The 19,996-nt window shown below is 28.7% G+C and overlaps 1 protein-coding gene across 3 annotated transcripts in view; it reads right to left on the bottom strand.

The window, feature by feature from the left end:
- The window catches only part of LOC148230024 (uncharacterized), a 99,747-nt gene that overhangs the window by 14,139 nt on the left and 65,612 nt on the right, over nt 1-19,996 (bottom strand). For 2 of the 3 annotated variants that reach the window (XM_088196897.1, XM_088196899.1), the window contains exons 1-2: nt 7,432-7,536; nt 7,056-7,146 (exon numbers count right to left, since the gene is read on the bottom strand). The exons of the other annotated variant lie outside the window; for it this stretch is intronic. The gene's annotated coding sequence lies outside the window, so the exon portion shown is untranslated. Of the gene's footprint in view, nt 1-7,055; nt 7,147-7,431; nt 7,537-19,996 lie in introns of those variants that run through there. 3 annotated transcript variants of the gene reach the window in all.

The raw sequence follows: 19,996 nt of genomic DNA, 5'->3' as shown, positions 1-19,996 counted from the left end.
AAAATCCGCAGTCAATTTTGCATGTATCATAAAGAGAAAGACCTAAGCTATATATTGTATATAAAATCTCAATTCAGCAAATTGACTTTCCATACTTTTCCTTAAAAAATAATAGAAATTATTCATTAGTTGCACACTTGAACGTTTCCTGTTTATTATTTATTAGTGACAGTGAAGCCTCGATTCAACATAAAATGTCTTATTTACTAACATTGATCTATTCCGGTGCATTGCAATCATCCACCATCTCCTTTTTCTCCATTTGGCTTTAATTTTTTTTGTGTTTAAAACACGCACGTAGTTATAATACGCGAGGTTGAGAAGCGTGCACGCGTATGAAATTCCCGGCTGTGCGAACGCTCTTCGAAAAACTGCGACCTTGACCGACTTCGGTCGAACTTCCACTAGGACAACTTTCGGAGAGTGAAGTGCGGGTATAAGAGTTAAATTGAATGTATGTTTTTTTAAAGGATTATTGATTTAGATATTGTGATGTGTGTATTTATACTAGAGTTGTATCAAATATTAGAATTGAAAATATAAATAATGTTACAACCAGAAAGATTTTGTACAAATATTTAAACATATATAACCAATTACTGAGAGCTTAGAAAATCTAAATCACTTATACGACTGCAGACACTCAAACTATTGTATAATATTATATAATATATAATAAGGATATTTTAGATAATACAATAGTTAGCTTTAAGCTAGAATAAGTAAATACAATCTAAGGGATATCGACGATCGGCTATATTTGAAACACAGCGTTTTTATTCATTTTCCTAAAGAAATGCATATTTTAGGTATGTATATAAAATTGTGATTCAAGGTCTGGGTCTGTGCCATGTCAAAGACTCGTGACGGCCCCGGGCGACCTTTCTCCGACCGCTGCATTGTACTCTCCGTCGTTGGACAAATATTTGTAATTTCTCTTCTGAACACGTCAGATCCACTCGAAACACTTCTCCAATAAATTCATGACACGCCCGTACCTGTTCCAAAAAACCCACCTGTCTCCAAAACCCACTCAAATTACCTAACAACGGTATCGATATTGGGACGCATCACCAATTTTTCAGATTTGGATCTTTCAAGAGTAACACGGTAAGTGGTACAATCGGTATTAAACCAGTAAAAGCGCTATTAGCATAGTGTGATGCTAACTCGAAATTTGTATTGAGCACTCGTGTGGCACGATCATGTGAGGCTTTAACAAAAAATACACAATAACGAGGTCAAGGTCGTTTATGGCTATGTGCCATCTTATGTGTGTTATTTAAATATGTTGATATGTAATAAGAATCATCTAAGTCTTTTAAGTCATCAAATACTAGAAGAAGTATTCTTCAACGAAGAAGTCTAATTGATTAACATACTTTTTTTTATAAATACAATTATTAAAACACTTCAATGCGAAATGGCTTAAGCATGTTTTCAAGATTTCTCATCTTCAACAAATGTCGGTGAAGATTCACGTAAGATTGAAAGGTGCTTAGAGTCAAAATGGTTGAGTTTCTCTCGAAGGCGACAATAAGGAAAGTAAAGAAATCGACGCCAGAATTCAAAGTGCAATTGATGCGACTATTCTCGTACTCATAAATGATGAAAACTAACTGGAAAGTCGCAATTAAATAAATTGAGTTTGACATATCTACTCGTATTACGTTATAAAATATCCTATGTCTCAGGTTAGACCTGTAGAAATAGATTTATAATGTTCGATGTTCAAAAACTCATATATTGTACGTACACAACCAATATGTTGTAATACTATGAGTGTAATACCCTTCAACTATAAAGTATCATTGTTCATAAAGACATAAAAAATAATGAATGTTCATAAAGACGTAAAAAAATAAGTTAAAATATATGATATTGACACTTTTATTGCAGATTCTTTTAGGACTATTATCTAACTATATTCTATGTGTTAAATATTAAAAATGTTATTTTCTCCTGACAGTTCAATTGATGTTTTCTTTATTTATGAGATCGAAGCCGAAAATTTCGCCGAAATAGAAATTGTTGATTAATAAGATTTCGGCAAACAAAGGGTTAACTCTAGTTATAAACTACGCTTTACTGTAGTGTTTGAATAGTAAACGTCAATAATCTCAAAACTTTAAAGATAAAATATCTACAAACTAGTAAAATCAATAAAAAACTGTTATAGAATACTTTTAAAGTAACTACTTTTTGTCTTTAAATACGGTGATTATTACTATTTATTTATTATTGTTATTAATATTTATTATATTATTATTACGGTGATAATTAATATTTATTTATTATTGTAAATTTTGCGTTGCAATATGACATGCATTACTGTAAAACAAATACTAGGTGAGTAGTGAAACACCAAACTGAAGTCGTTTGACTTTGTGCCTTCTCTTTTATTGATTATAAACAATTATTACAGCTAATAATTAATATATGACATTATGCATGGCTTGGTCTTTTTTGTAATTATTCAACACGATATTCATCCGTAAGAATATGAAAATTTAGGAAAACACAATCCATGATGATCGATTGAAATTAAAATTATATAATAATCACTAATTCCGATCCGTGTTTTATTGACTTTATTTGCAAATTCTAGATATATTATATTTTTCTAGATATATTGAAGTTTATTAGCTAGTTTATTGTCTTCTAAGTATATTAAACTTCTCTAAACTAATATTGAATCATCTTCAAACTCTGAAATAATCTTTGTTGTTTGCTCTTCACAAAGAATTTCGTCAATTGTGATTTCGGCAACATATTTAATTGTTAAATCTTATAAACCTTTTGAACTAATGCTAATCGATTATATCGGAATTCAGAAGAATCAGAATTCAAAAGATTTCATGTTTTCCAATATTTTGTTTTTAATTAAGATAAACACACATATAGGTATTTTACACAGTTCATTATATTGTATTATAGTATTTTTTCCATATGTCAATGTTTGTAAGTTTATCATATTTTTTAGTCTATTTAGAACATATTAAAAAACTTATTTAAAGTGAAATATTTTGAATATTGTAATTATACCCTAATCTACAGATTCGATCAGAAAGGCCTGATAACACTGTAAAAATATATATATATACACATATAATAAAATAATATATATATATATAGATTGAAAAACTAGGACTGATTTTTACAAAGTAGCGGTGAATGACCTATAAAAGGTAATATTTCTATTAAAATTCACTTAATTGGCACTTAATAATGTAACTAATTTAATGGACTGATTAAACTTAAAAAATATACGCTTTACTAAAAAAAAAAGTAAAACACATATTATTCATAGGAAAGGCTTAATTTGTGTACATAATAATATTATTTTGACATACTCTAATTGCATCAATTATTTTGTTAATATGATAAATAATTAAGTATTTTAATAAATAATTTTAATCTTGTACAAGAGATATCCCTAAATAAAAATATATACAAATTATTCTCGTTTTTTACCTGTCCTATTGTCACAGTTAACAATTAATGAATCTTTTGACTTGAATATAAAGCTCCATAAAATCCCCCTTTCTAGTATGTAATATTTGTAGTTCTATTATAAAAACAGTCTGTATTTGTAATATGTTTATATATTTCATTATAATATTACCAATGTTTGTTTTATTAATTGCATATTTTATTTTTTGCCGTAACCTTTCGATTTCATAATCAGTGATAAGATCATGGCCGGAAAAACGCGCCTTATTACCATAAATGTCAAAAATTGAATTTGCCGTTCGACGAGTGTGACGTTCGCGAATCTACTAATTTAAATAATTTGGTTATGTGCGCAAAAAACGGCATTTCATATTTTGGAGAAAGTGGATCACGACGCGTGGAGTACTGTACTTTTTTTATAATTCTTAATTACGGCAACGAGAACGGGCGCCGCGAAATTAATTCTCGGCCCGATTCTATTTATTTGTACGATATTTATTTTTCTAAGCGGTCTGAACACGACAAAAAGCGACCTTGACAAATATGTTTTACTCTTCTATTTGAGCAAAATCAAAAGACGCGTAGTGGGCGAAGTGGAGCGAATAATATATTACGGCAATGTTGCACAATTGTTTTTTTATTATATATTTTCTTTTTGTTTTTATTTTTCAATGGATGTTATATTGTTTGCATAATAGAAACTATAATAATAGTTTCAATACAGATAAATAAATCCAAATCTAATTACATTTTCAATTTAGGCCAAATATTATAACCAAATGTGCTTCTTTGTACGTTCTACCATATTGTATTTAATTACGGTTTTAGTAATAAATAAATTAAATAGATAAATTGGAGTTATAAAAAATAGGGAAAATGATAAAAAATATGTTCTATCTCAATGATAGCAATATACGTGTGTTCAAAATAGCCTTGTCAATTTATTATCCTGATAAGTGTAAGGTTTGTTCATTAATAAGGAGAAACTGCTATTTAATTCAACTCCATCTTGAATATGTTTATGACAATTACATTATGAATAAAAAAAATCAAGTGTCCAGAACTGTTATTTGTTAATCGTTTATTAGTAGGGCGGCCCAAATAAAAAAAGAGCGACTAACTTTTTGGAGAAGTGTCTGAAACTGATCTTTTTGAAACAGTTAACTAACTCTGCGTGCGTTGGGTGTCAAAAAATATCTAAATATTATTGGAAACAAGAAACTCGTTCTTATGGTCAAAAAATGCAATTAGTTATTTGATGATTATGTTAAAAAATAAATAAATGGATGAAAAAATAAATAATGTTTATATCAAGAGGGGTGCTTAAATATATGTATTTATACACTAAACACAGTTTTGGATTTACACAGGGCTGATTTTGGGGTCGGCCGCTCCTTTTTTATAATTTCCTAAAATTATAAATTTGTTTTGTTCCTTGAAAAACTATGCGTTTTAGTTAGTATTATTATTTGTCTAAGAAATAAAAGGGCATTATACGAGCAGTTGGATCTCTTCATGTATATTGTATACTCTTCATGAACCAAAACAAATCGTCGTTTTAATGAATAGAGCTCGTCGACTTTTGTTAAATTCGCAAGATAAAAAAGACATAGATAAGGGCTGTTAATTCATATTACATTCTAAAAAATAATTCACAATCGAAAATACATGTTTGAAATAAAGTTTTTTATTATTCTTAGGAACATTTTCCACAATCATTATTTTCAAGACTTCAAAAAATTAAGTTTAAGATTTATAAGCTATTATTATTGTCTTTTTGAAATTTAAAAAATCTGAAGAAATATCGACAATTACTAAAGCAACAAAATTACTGATACTTCCCGATTTTTGAATATTTGCATCGTAGCACACGGACGGCTAATCTCCTAGGCGTGGCCCTGCACTTACATATTATTAATTTTAATTGATAAAATAAATAACAATATTCTTATCGATTTTGGATATGTGATAATTTTTAAGCTGTATTTAACGATTTGCAATCATTGACAATAAAATATAAATATATGTATTTTAAATACTAATTACCTTTAATTACCTATGTAATGAGTATAATAATACATTTGACAAAATATATGTCTCTATAGTGTCACATACACATATGTAGGAGGTCAGTGTGCCACAAAACCTGTTTCGTTGACTAAATCATCATCACTCTCTACTAGCCCCTCTTTCTCTCTGCCCGGCCGCGAGTTCATTTGGCAAACTTTTACTCAATCAATAATAATTATTGTGGACTCGTTCTTGCTAAATATGACAGCCGAAGTTATCATAATAAAGTCGAGAGAACGATCTGGGTTACGGTTACCAACGCAAAAGCGGACTTCCGGAAGTCCTGTTCGCTAGGAAGCTGCGATTGTTCGCACGCTTTGCATATTTGCAATTTCTCTTTCATCGAAGAGGCGAAGCGTCCAGAATCTTAAATTTTTATTATGCAAAAATTACAAACAAACATTTTAAAGCGTGGATTTATGACACATTTCACGCAATGGTGTACGTGGAATAATAAGAGTGGTTTACTCATAGTAAATTATGATAATCTGAATATCTTAAATTCACAGCCAACCTGTACAATTTGTATAAATCGACGTCAGATAACATCTCATGTTATATTATATTGTTATAGTTATTCTCATTGTAAAAATTTGCATTTTTACGCGTTAACAAATGTGATAAAAATCACAAATTTCCATATATCATGTGAAAGAGAAAATTTGTGCTCGCACGAATAAATAAATTATATTATATTTATGCATAAAAAAATATATTCATGTTACATACAAACTTATTGCTTCAAATAAATTAAGGATCAAAGAAAAAATGTACCTACGTCAAAATGACGATTCACAATAATCGTAACTTATTTTTTTTAATATAGAAACATTTTTTAAATAAAAATACGGTAATTGCATATATAACACTAACAAGCGTCAAATACGCCTAATGCTAATGCTCTAAATTTTAAGTCCATCATTTAGACCAGTGGTTTAGTGGTTAAATTTTCAGTCATAAAAGCCAATATAAGAGCAAGCGTAATCACCCTAACTGATTATTTGGCACATATTCAGAGATATTCTAAATCAATTTAGAAAGGCAAGCCTTTATAAAAAAAATGAATTAAACCGCGCAGTAAGATTTTTTCAATTTCTTAAAAATATAATTTCGCCACATTACCAATAAATGACACAAAATGGAATGTCATTAATATATAAAATGTTGATTATATATTGACACTTAAAAATACTATTACAAGTAATAAATATCACAAATTTCACTTGTAATAAAGTTCATGCGTGATAAATGTGTTGTTATATATTTTTATACAAGGAAAGTATTATTAAAAAAACAATAACAATATACGACCTTAACCATGAGATTTTTAAGCATTTTTTACAAATCGATTTTTATAAAAAAAGCGTCTAGCCGACAATTTTGCCGACCTCGATGAACAAAAAAAACATTATTACAATATCGAAAACGAAAACGGTATATGGCCACAAAAAGTAGCGTTATTTCCGCCTTCGTCATTCGCGTCGTTCATTCATCTGACACATTTGGTCTTAATCAATAAAAAAATGGCTCACCTATCTGTTAAAAGAATAGATTTAATCTTCGTAGTTCCACTTGTTTGTCGAAAATAAATAGTTCACTTCACAATATGTTACTGTTAGACCACTGTAATCAAACATCACTAATTTACACTTTTAGTTTATTTTTTATATATATATGTATATATTTATGTAAAAATTAAAACACTCAATTATTATTTAAATAATTTTAATATAAATATTATTGTTATTAAATGTTAAATAAATAAGTTTAATTTAATATTTATGACAATAGCTGTATTGATTGAATCTAATTTTATTAAAAATAAAGATAAAAGTTGGGGTTAGTATAAAAGTTTAGGGGTTGCTTTTTCTGTCGATGTCGTGTGGTGTAGCGGGTGGTGTGTCTGACCCTAAGTGCGAAGCTCTTGACAATGACGATCCACGCGACGGAACTGTTGAACGAAGAATGAAGCTGAACTTCCGAGTCACGTGTGTTTTATCCAAGAAGCGTCATTCTCTTCTTGTGGCACAAGGTGTTTATGAATGCAGTGCAACAATTCAATCGTTTTGTAACGATCGACGATTCCAGCGTTTGAATGCTTTTATTGCGTAATCAATTAATATAATTTTTAATTTAAAATGTATAAAATATTCATTGTCATGTTAATACAATAGTAAATAAACAGATGGATTGTTTTAAAAACTTAAGCTTTTTTTTAGTTAGAAATCATATTTATTTTACCAACATGTGATAAAATCATGATTTTAATTACTCTTTTATAATATTTTTTAAAAGCAACTATAATATTTATATTAATCGTAGATTTTTTTATTAGAAAATCTTAAAATATTTTAGTTTACCTAATGTTTTCACCTCAAACAAGATAATTTACTCAAATTAAAAAATATATGTTACTACTTTCATTCTTTCCGTTTATTTATGAAACTTTTTATTTATCAAAAAAATACAAACGTTTATTTTTTATGTTGTTGTTATTACTTTCGGTAAAATTCAAAATAAAAGTTACAAATTCTTTTGGAACACACTGTGCTCGTACGAACCCACCTTTCTCTCACCTTGCACATGTACGAGTAAATGATCCATTCATGTTTTACGAAATTCCATTAAAATTACGTCAATATTTTAACGTAGAACACATTACGCATGGTAACGCTGAACGAAAGAACTTTCCAACCCGCATCCGTATTAGTAATTTAGCCCCGTATTAAACATTATCTATATTATTACCTACTAGTAAACGTTTAAAATAATAGAAATAATATATAATTTTTGACACATCTTCATCTAAGTCATATATTTCGTTTGGATATATCTTCATTCTATTTTCACTAAACAACAATAGCATATGAAATTCAAATTTGTGCAAACGGTCCAGTAACATCCATTGTTTTCGTGCGATATTCCCCCGCAAGAATAAACTATTAGTCAAACGTTTTATATGCTTTTGCATAATCTATTGTTAGCACTGAGGAATTAATTACGATTGGGGCCGGGTTGTGAAAAAATGTCAGTTTTGCTCTATCAACTTTGGCGTAAAATTTATTATAGGTACATAAAAACTCGTTACATCGAAACACCTACAAAAATTTTGTTCATAACTTTCAAATAAATGACCATGACCATAAGAGAATCATTTAAATAGTGGTTATAATTTAAATGTAAAATATTTTTTAAATTAAATTATTACGAAATAAAAAATAAAACATTGAGTCATCTGAGGTTTAAGAAATAAATTTGAGCCTACATATTATTGATAGATTTTAATTAAATGTGGGATGAATTGAATTATGGCAACACTTTGTACTACTCGTTTAAAATACAATCTAAGAAACCTTATTTTACTTTTCATCGTTTTATTTGTGTTTATATCATTTTTTTACTTTCACTAGGAGCTGAATAGTATGATTAATTATAATGCTTACTCACATGTTTCAGCGGTAGTATAAATAAAAAAAAGACCCACTCAATTGGCTATTTTCTAGAACAAGCTATTAATTAAAATATATATAATTTCTTTATAAATTCAATAGGTTTTTTTTTCAAATGGTTGTACTGATATAATATATAAGCATTATAATTTATTCTTGAAAACCAACGAAAGTGACAACGCATCTTATAAAATATTACATTATAGATTATTTTTACCATAATTTTCGCATCAATATTCATTCATTAAAAATACATGTAAATTATTTATAGCGACAACAAAAATCGGAAGGATCGTTTTCGGTTATGTTTTAATTTCGCATCGTTATAAAAAAAGTCACGTTTACTTTTTAATTTCGCATAATAAAATATTTATATTTTTAGCTTAAACAAAAATACGAGTGCGAACGAAACCAGTTTGTTACATCTATGCAAAATTATATATTTTCGCGGCCATTACCGCGGAATGCAGGCTGAAAATATAAAAATAAAACACTCATTAGAGAAGCGTCATTTTTTGGCGCTTTCTTTAGAAATTTCATGGAACGATAAAATGGCGGCTTTTTGACCATAGCAAACTTTTCGGCGGTGTTATATTTTATTACACTATAAAAAATGTAAAAACTATATTTCGAAATACTTTCCTTTTCGAATATAAATATAATATTTAACAATACATTTTCATATTTAGCATTTATTACGTGAAATTCCATAAATAATTAGTCTATGACCACTTCTACAAAACTTAGGGAAATATATGATATACAATAAATAATATAAATAAATCGTTGCAATAAGCAGTCGAGTGAAAAAGTAATTGCTTGTCAGACATTAACCATTAGCCCCTTTTTTAGTGCTTATGACGGGAAATAAAAAAGCTCCATTTCGGAATACTTTCCATTTCGGACAAGGGCGTTCTTCGTTCTCTGGACACACGTGTTATAAATGATGCAAGCGCTTCTTGGACACGAACTGACCGCCTTGTACGATTGTCAATAACGATTTATAACGATTGCCCCCTATAAAGATTAAGCTCTAAACGGCGCTCATTGGGAAAATTTCGAAAAACAGTTTTTTTATATGGCAACACAAAAAGCGTCGTTGCTTCGATGGCAGTTTATGATTTAGATTATAAAGGCGGATGGTTACGCCACGGGGGCTAGTTTTAAAAACGCTATTTAAAATATTAAGTGCTATTATAGTTTAGGACCGTCGTAAATTCTTTTTTTATACGGTGTGATTGGCAGTTAAACTAGTGTTACCAACTTGAATATTTTAATGTGCCGTGAGTATTTTGTGTTGTCTGAAAATTTCACCAAACACAATTTTAATAGAATCGCGTTCATTAGAATTGTAAATAATACATAATAACATCATAGTCATTATTTCAAGTAATTCATTAAATTTTATTGTATGATAAAATTATATTATGCACATTTCTATTTTTATATGGCAGCACTGTTACAATGTCGGATGTTAACACTGCGGGGTAACTTGTGTTTTAAATCAAATTAATTTTGTGTAATTTTGCATATTATCATTAATCATGCCTTTGCTAGTTATGTGTTATGGCCAAAAACGTGCAAACAAAAAAGTAAATAATAATTTAATTATTATAATAAGCGCGATATGTAAATTGTGTTATTATCGTATAATCACTTTCGTTGTAGATTTAAAAAATGTATTAATATTCTTGAAATGGAAAGTTTTATTTCATTCATTTCCTTTTCATGTTTACTCATTTCATATAACAAATTATAATCTGTATAAATTAATATTAGCTAATTATAAAATATAATAAAAGATATTATAATTTAGATAATAAAGCCTGAATGTATTTCTTTATTGTACGCGGAAAACCAGTTATTTTTTATTATTTCTGCGAATATTCTTGGAAACACAGTAGTATAACTCACACAAATGTGTGAGTTATACCTATAAATATAAAACTCACACATTCGTGCAAATTTTCCTTACGATTTTCCTTATATCAATTTATTTTTATATTATTGTTATTTCTATAAACATAACTTACATATAACTAAAAAAAACCTAGATATATTTTCTATTATAATATAGTAGCACAGTTCTTTCTAAATTAGTATTAAATCCTTAATTACTCTTTTAAATATTTTATATGATCAATTTAACCACTTCATAGCTTAATAAAATCATCATATTGGGTCAAAAAAATGCATTTTTATATCGAAATAATTTTCTCTTTGTAGTAGGACATTTAATATTTTATTATTTTTTTTTATTATCTGTATTTAAATAGCAATTTAATTAAGTTTCGAAAATATTTACGATTTAACATTTCAACAAGTTATTGTATCACATAAATTCACAGCAAACTGCACATATAAACACTAACGCAACAACTACCTGACGTACTAAACTAGCAAAGGGCTAATTGAGTTTTTATTTGTATTAGGTTTATATAACTTGTCATTTAACAAACATTATATTGTATTTAATTTATTATTTACGTTCTACTTCATGAGTAATATCAGTATCATCTGCAAGAGGATCTAATTTTCTCTCTTTTTTTATTATCATCGCATTAAATTTCTTAGCAATTTTTATGCAGTAGACAAGAATATTAATTTCGCGATGCTTATCGGTTAAAAACGGGGAACGTGGGTGAATTTTTTTGTACTGCGAAGTTGGCATTTCGTTTATATAGGTACATATATGTTGTTCTAAATATTTACAATTTAGAGCAGAAATCTACTTTACCACTTTAACCTAGTTATTTGATATTTTTTAAATGAAGTTGAATAACACACATCTGGTTATATTATGTCACATTTTTATTTAAACAAAATATTTGTTAACTTCCTAAGCCACCTGAAGCGGTAACTTCTAAAACCATTTATGGACGGGAAATAATTGTGTATACTCGAAAATATATTCACACAAAAAAAACTTCTGTGTTGACTATTTTTTTGCAATTCGGAATCTAACTATTCATTAGACGACGATAACTATTTGTTTTTTGTTTCGAAATTTTTGGATCATTAGTATTTTTTTATTGATGATTTTTTAGCTGCTTCGCTCTGTACGTAGTCACGACAATCGCGACCCGCATACGAAGTAGTAAATAATTACTAAAGCAACTTAACATTGCCATTATACGTCTATATACTGTAAATCATTCTCCGTAGAATGCTTCTCTTTTAAGATCGATTATTGTTTACATAAAATATGTTGTCACATAATAAATTCGTGTATTTTTTTGATGACTATTTTTCTATTTTTTTCATATACGATTGTGGCTATATAAATTCACAAAACTAAATTGTACACGATGCGACAAGAAATGATTTATTAAGTAAGCCATAAAACTAACGCATATTTTTATCCTAAGCATATGCATAAAATAACGGTATTTTAGCATACCACAAGAAAAAAATATAAAGAATGGTAGATTTGAACGCTTTTTAAACGTGTATTTAGTGTTGGCCTGACACGTGTTAAAATAATGAAAGAATGCGTCCAATTAAGATATCCGACCGTTTTACAGAAAATATCATTTAATCAAAACGACAAGCAGGTAGCATAATCTACGAATACCACCGAATGATTTTTGCATGTTTATTGTAAATATTTAGACGTATGACATGTTTAAGATATAGAAAAATCCTAAAATATAAAAACGGAATTCCAATGCTGCCTAATTCACATATCAATGGTCGCGAGAGCGAGGAAGCTACTGACTGAAGAATGGTTAATATCCTCCCATTTCTCGGGCAATATTTTTTTATCTTGAATCTTCCGTTGTAATACGACAGCGTTACAATAGAGGAAGTACCATTGACTCGTATTTGTAAGTATTGGGACACCAGACTAAAATGCGGCGTCAACAAACCGTCAATGCTCGGCAATTTTTAATGCCAGGTTTAGGGTGCCCTTGAGAGTCGCAATGGCGTCCCTTATTCTTGTCCGCCGGCCGCGGCCAAAACATTAGTGCTTGAAAACGCTCAAACAGCATTTCAACGAGCTTAGTAAACACAATAATGTTTTCGGTGATACCTATGAGGAGCTGAAAAATTTATGTTGGGTGGTGCTGATCGATTTTAGGTGTGCATCATAATCGTTTTTTTATTGTTGAATAGTATAATTATTGTTTTTATAATGGCAATCATGACGAATTGGGAAATCTTGTCAAGTCATAATGGTAAAATTTGTAATAAAAAATAATTAAAATCAAAGTCTGAAAGTAGGTGACATTATTTTTAATAAATATAAACTATTATTTTAGTCTAAATTTATTTCATTTCAATTTTATAAATAGCTTATTTTAAAAATAAAAATTCAATTTTGCTGCGAGATTCAAATTCCCGGCTCTAGGTATTAGTCCAGCGCCTTATGGAACACGCTATTTCAGCATTTATTTAATTCATCTGAATTAGGATTACCGTGACCTTACCCCAATACGCGACAATAGCCAAAAATAATACATGGTATATAAGAAGAAAAAAATAAAATATCAAAATTATATGGTACGAACCAGACCAGCTTCATAACTTTATGTTAACCCCAACCAAGTCCAGAAAAAAGCTGACTTTCTACTTCGATCGTCAGATTTGGTCCAGCCAAATTGTCATCTTAAGTCACCATAGCAATTTCATATTTTTTAGGTATTTATCTTTCAGAGAGTGATTTATTAACTAAATCAATAATTTCCTATATTTTTTGAATTGTATTTTCGTCTAATATTTTACATTGTATGTTTTGTGTGTACTTAAAAAAAGAAGTATGTATGTTCTCTAATTAGTGTAATGTTTATGTACAATTCATAATATGTTATATTAAATGGGAGTAAACATGATAATTTTATCATCAATCGAGACGATAGAAAGTAATAAAAATTATTCTAAAAATTTAAATATATTTAACATTATCAATGGCGAAACTATCTTTACTCCTTATTCTCACAAATAGCTGTTCTGTGAATATTTTAATTCAGAAAATGTGATTGTTATGCATTTTTAACATTTGTACCAGATGTTCAACTGAGATATATCACAGCGCGAAAATTTACCAATAAAAAGTAGTATGAATCTTGAACTAGATGATCTCACCCTCGAATCGATTTTTTTCTAAAGTGAAATTAAACATCCTATATAGCGATGACGAAATGAAAGCTGAGAATAAAAACGAAAGCCAAACGACCGTCAGAAATAGAACGTATTGTATTATAAATTGTAATACATTATCAATCACAATAGCGGATAATAGATCTTACTTTGTCATTGGATATGTCAATTATTTATCTGATTCGTGTGTTTAATTAAATTAAACTTTGATTGATTCGTTTAAGAATAGTTTCTATATGAAATAAAAAAAGATTTTCAATAGTTTGTTCAACTTACAATGTTTGGTCACAAGTTTTACGTTTCGTCTATAAAAACAATTACATAACAACATTTTTTGGTATTTTATTCACTCATTGTTTTATTTTTTATAGTACTGTTTTTTAGTGCGAAATTACAATCGAAAACCATTGTTGAAGAATTTCCATGTGTGCAAACTTTTTTCACAACCATCGAGAGTTTACCAATAATTCTTCTGCCTAGCATTTCACAATTCGACAGATGATTGTTTTCGGTAGATAATTACTTAAAAAACTTCATTCACAATGAAGTCGTTAATCTTAAAGCAATGGTTTCGAGAGCGTCTCGAAACAGATGAAGACGTTCCAAAGTGTTCCCAAACACTTCCATAAATACACGTGTTTTGTATTGACTACTTTTGGTTAAAATCAATTGGACACAGTGTTGAGAAGAGCCCTGGTAATTTGATATGCCGCTTGTTGAAAAGCATCTAAGTACATAAACTTAATGTAATGTATACAGAGAAACTTTTCCACGAAAAGGCTACTGTGTCTTAGAAATCAATTTGAGATAGAAGAAGTAGAAATTTTAGATACATATTTTTTATATAAGTTTATTTACCGGTTATGTAAAATACAAAATTAAATTGCTTCTCAATATCAAGATCTATTTATAAAACGTTAAATTGTTTTATATTTTAATATATAACAAAAGCATCTGCTATTTTAGGTTTATGTTGAAAACTATTAAAAAATATATGTTTTCAATTAGTATTAAAGTATGTCACTAGTATTATTTTGAAAAAAAAACTAAAAGAAAGTATGTATTGTGTCTCACTTTTATCTTATCAATTTGGACACAATTTTAAAGCAAATATAATTTACAATAGTATATTTTGAGATAAAGCAGCGATATATCTACTTAGCATTCCATAAATGAAAGTGTGCCAATTTGCACAATACATTCAAGTGCAATTTAAAAAATAAAAGTAAATATTAAATGCTTATCAGTTTGCTTTCGTGGTTCAATTATATGTGAAAAAAATAGAAACGTTTACGAATATCAAGCAATCAACTTTGGAATGTTTGCTGCTTAATCACAAAAAATAGACTGAGAAAATTGAAGCGGTTATATAATGATCTTTGTAATTCACCACAAATGTGATGTTTTGAGTCATTCCAACAAAAAATGAGGTCGTCGAAATCAAAGTTACGTGTCTAATGTAAACATCTTATTATCTAACTTTATAGCCCTTTATAATTATATATAAAAAGTGTAATAATTTATTACGAATTTTAGTCATCACAGATTTATTCGAGAGATGCGAGACTTGTGTGACTAACATGGAAGGTCCGGTTGTTTTATAATCAGTGTGATGTTCTAGCATTAGATAACCTCTTATTCAGTAAGAGTTTTCTATGAAAAAATATATTCTTTCCAATATTGATTTAACTATGTAATGTGTGTTTGAGTCATTCTAGTTCTTGAAATGCTTGATTTATTTTATATGATATTATTTACCATTTAAAGCATTTAAAAATAATAAATGAGATACAATACTACCATAATACTTTTTTTAGAAACTAGATCTGATTTCGCGAAACGAAGCTGTGTTCTGGTTTGCTCTGATATATTTTGAGCCTTGTTTCAGCAACGATACATATATTTATCATATTACAATCTTATAGTTTAAAAAATATATCTCGCTGCCAAACCTAAGAAACTTTCACGTGTTATTGTTTTTGATAACAGCAGTTTATGTACAAAATATTAAAAATATTCGCTCTGTATGGCCAAATACATCATTACAAATAAAAGTTAATTCGCGACTAAAATATGTTAATATTTTACCCTTTTCTCATGTAGTTAATATGATATTTTGACTTATCACAAAAATACATATTACGAAGGTTGGAATAGCATAGTTTCGTCAATGCGTCATGATGATTATACAAACAATAAATATACAATATGTACACATCTTTTTTTCCAGCTCTCAATAATGGTTTATTTCTTTATGACAGCAATATGACAATTATCCAAACTTTTTATCATACCACTGCACTATGCACCAACGAGTTTTATGTTCAAAAATACTTAATACACATAATGTAATGGAAGCTTACTTTAAAAAAATCATTTTTATACGAGGCACCGATTTGTATTTGCAAATGAGGATAATGATAAGGAACTTTTATTGCATACTATTTTTGAAGCCACTTGATCACCACTACTAAAAGTTTGAGAAGCCCTGTTGTAGAATAATTCAAGAATGCTGCGAAATAAAATGTCGTAGAGGACACAAAAAAATGACAGATCGTCAAAAAAAAACTGCATCTTATATTTATATTATTGAATTTACATTTATTACTTATACTCCTTTCGAACTATAATACAATGAGAGATGACGTCATGCCCTGCCCTTGTTTGACACAATTTTAATAGGTATTCTCTGCATCTCTTATAAATAACCTTAACATCTAACGCTCGGATACGAGTTAAGGATGCCAGCAAAGAAGCTCAGCCCCAGGGCTTCGTCTATGGCCGGTTGCCATCTCCAACTTTCTCCAACGTTCATTGCCATGCAGGTGCGAATCGGTGCGTTTACCTTGCACATTAACCGCCGTTTTATAATTGGTTGAATAAGCATCCGATTCGCATTCGCGTCTCATAGCCGAATTGTCTTTAGTAAGAAACGCGGAAATTGTCGGTAATCCCATAGGAAGTGAAGTGACGCTTTCAAACGGACTTTCCATAATGATGCAAATTCTGCATAAGCATGTGTAGAATTAACAATAATTCTTATACGAACAGATGCAAATTTGTATTTGTCGAAATCGAGTTAAACGTGCAAAAATTTTCATTAGAGTAAAAAAAACTATTATGAACAAATATAAAAATTATTGAGATTTTATATTAAAAAAAATTAAAGAACATTTAGCCACATTTTTTTTAAATATTAATTTGTTGGCTGAACGGCCTACATTATTTTTTAATAATTAATAAAGGCTTATTTATTGATTTATTTATATATATAATATATGTGTTTTTATATACATATTCCAGCATACTTTGTAAGAATTTTGTAGGAAATAAATATGGATCATATTTATATTCTTTCATAAACGAATATTTAACCTTTTCTATTGAAAATAAGTCGGTTGCATTATTTAGCAACCAGACCAATTAAAAATATATGTGAAAAATAAATCTACGGTTTTTTTTGCGTAAAATTTGCGTGTCCTTTATGTAATTCTTTGATGTATCAAAATTCAGATTTTACTAATAATTTGTTAAGCTAATCTTTGTCGTTTGCTACGTTTTAATTGCCAATATTAAAAAACCCACAATTCAAACGAATAAGAATTGTTTGAGAATATTTTAAATCGTACGGTTTTTTTATAAAATACAAAACAGTTGAAGATCACTTAATACGTATTATTAATAATATTTAAATTGTTTAGTGTTATAAATAAATAACTATAGACCAGTCACAGTGTTATCAGCTCCTGCTAATTTTTCAAAATATTTATTCATAGACATGTCTTCAATCACTTTCGGCAAGTTTTGTTGGACAAACAGCATGGGTATCATCCAAAAATTGTAAGTCGACAAACAATTCTTAAAATTACTGTAGAGTGCTGACAATAAAACTGTAGTTTTATTGTCAGGCTCAGGAGCGATGATGTCCGATCACGGACATCAAAAGAAGACAGATCGTGGTTATCGAGGACGTTCCGTGACACAAAACTTAAGCTCCTTGAGTATTCAAGGAGTTTTAGTTTTGGTTCACGGAACGTCCTCGAGAATCACGATCGTGTCTTTTTTTGATGTCCGCGTTCGCCAACTCGCCTATGGCTGTCGCCATCCGGCTCCTTAATACGCTGGCATTGCACATTGATCTATTTAGTGTCAGCTAAGAAGAGCTGTATTGTATTGTATTTTTACTATCGTGACGCATTAGGATAACCTGTTAGGTCACTATGGTCTTAATTTAATTTAAATCAATATAATAATATTATTATTAATTATATTACAAATTTTAATATTTGTATTTTTTATAATAAATTAGTAAAGGCGTCACTTTCGCGTCGTTAAGGCGTTACACAATTAATATGATCGAACTTATTATCTAAACGCTTAATTTTCGTTTTATGACGAATATTAAAATAATATATTATAATATAAATACGCATGTGTAAAATATTAATATATGTATGCGTATCCTATTTTGTCAACTGTTATAACGTTATAATTAATTTGCGAAATGATATAACCGGATGTATTCAGTAATAATTTAAATAATACTATGAATTTATTCATATTTTCTTCTAATCCGACCCCGTGAGCTCAAGTGCATTGTTCTGTCGCGATTTCTCGTTTTGTCCTTTTACTGTTCATATAACATGAAAATACCGTCAAAATACCACTTTCAGTAACGTTTATACGGGTACTTGAATAAATATGCCACGTAGTAAACTTCTATGTGCTTATAAAAGTATCATCATATCATTTTACTATTCTAACAAGCATTATTATGTTTTATGATTTAAGTTGTTATAACTTCCATTTGTAGAAAAATACATTTACAATTCAAGTTATTAGCATGAGTACGAGAATTTAATTAATTAGAATGCTTTTACCCACTTTTATGACCGGTAATTTCAATTATTTGTCAATAACGCAAAACATAAAATTTCTTATAATATTTTTCTTTTACAAAACGTCCAATAAAGAATGGTGTTAAGAAAATATTATCATTGATCTATGTCACATTAAGAAGCCAGGGTCAAATCTTGTACTATTCAAACACCAATTTGTCTGATTGTTATCTTTCGTAATATGAATCTTTTACATATTTACTATCTAAAAATGTTTGACATAAGCATTTGTTTTAGTTTTTATATTGAAATTGGAATTTTTTATAAGAATCACTTTCTAAAGATAAGGATATAAATACTTGTCTCATGACTATTTACATCACAATATTTATAAAAAGCATATATAGCTTCGTCATTAGATATTTTTCACTAAGTATTGTTTATTGTTAAATAGTTTATATTAAGTTTTAGACAGTAAAATTATGATTTTTAATGATTGATAAGTAAAACAATAGTGAAATTTTTAATTTTTAAATATACATAGCATAATTGTTATTTGATATCGTAGTTGTATTTAAGTTTTTGGTAGCATATTAAAGTTTTGCTACTAGTAGTGTTTCTTATCGAAAATTATTTTTCTAGAATTTCTATAAAAAATCTAAAATGCCGATTTTTCAATATTCGAGAAATTTTAAGGATTCTCAATAATTCCCATGTATTTTTTAAATTACATTTATATAAATATTTTTGAATGGCTCACAAGCGCTGCAATTTTAAAAAAACAACTAGTAGTTTTATATTCGCTTTATGTTGCGTTCAAAGCAGTTAGTTAAAAAAAGGTCAGGGATTTTCAAGTTATAAATATAATTAATCCTTTTTGGTGCCCTAAAATATTCAAAGATGTCAGTAAGAGTCTGTTCCGTCCCCGATAAGCATGTGGTATTATAACTTGACCACGTGACCACAATGCAGCGCTCGACATGCGTGTTAACCATTGGACGCCTACGCGCATACTGAAATTGAACTGAGTTACTCGTTCTATCTCAGTTTGCGAAGCACCATATCATTATCTCTCTCACTCTCGTC

The sequence above is a fragment of the Plectrocnemia conspersa genome, unplaced genomic scaffold (assembly GCF_051122295.1).
Source record: "Plectrocnemia conspersa isolate PC_06_02 unplaced genomic scaffold, ASM5112229v1 ptg000011l, whole genome shotgun sequence".
Lineage (NCBI taxonomy): Eukaryota > Metazoa > Arthropoda > Insecta > Trichoptera > Polycentropodidae > Plectrocnemia > Plectrocnemia conspersa.
Note: the sequence above shows the minus strand (reverse complement) of the source record. Positions and strands in the feature narration are given on the sequence as shown.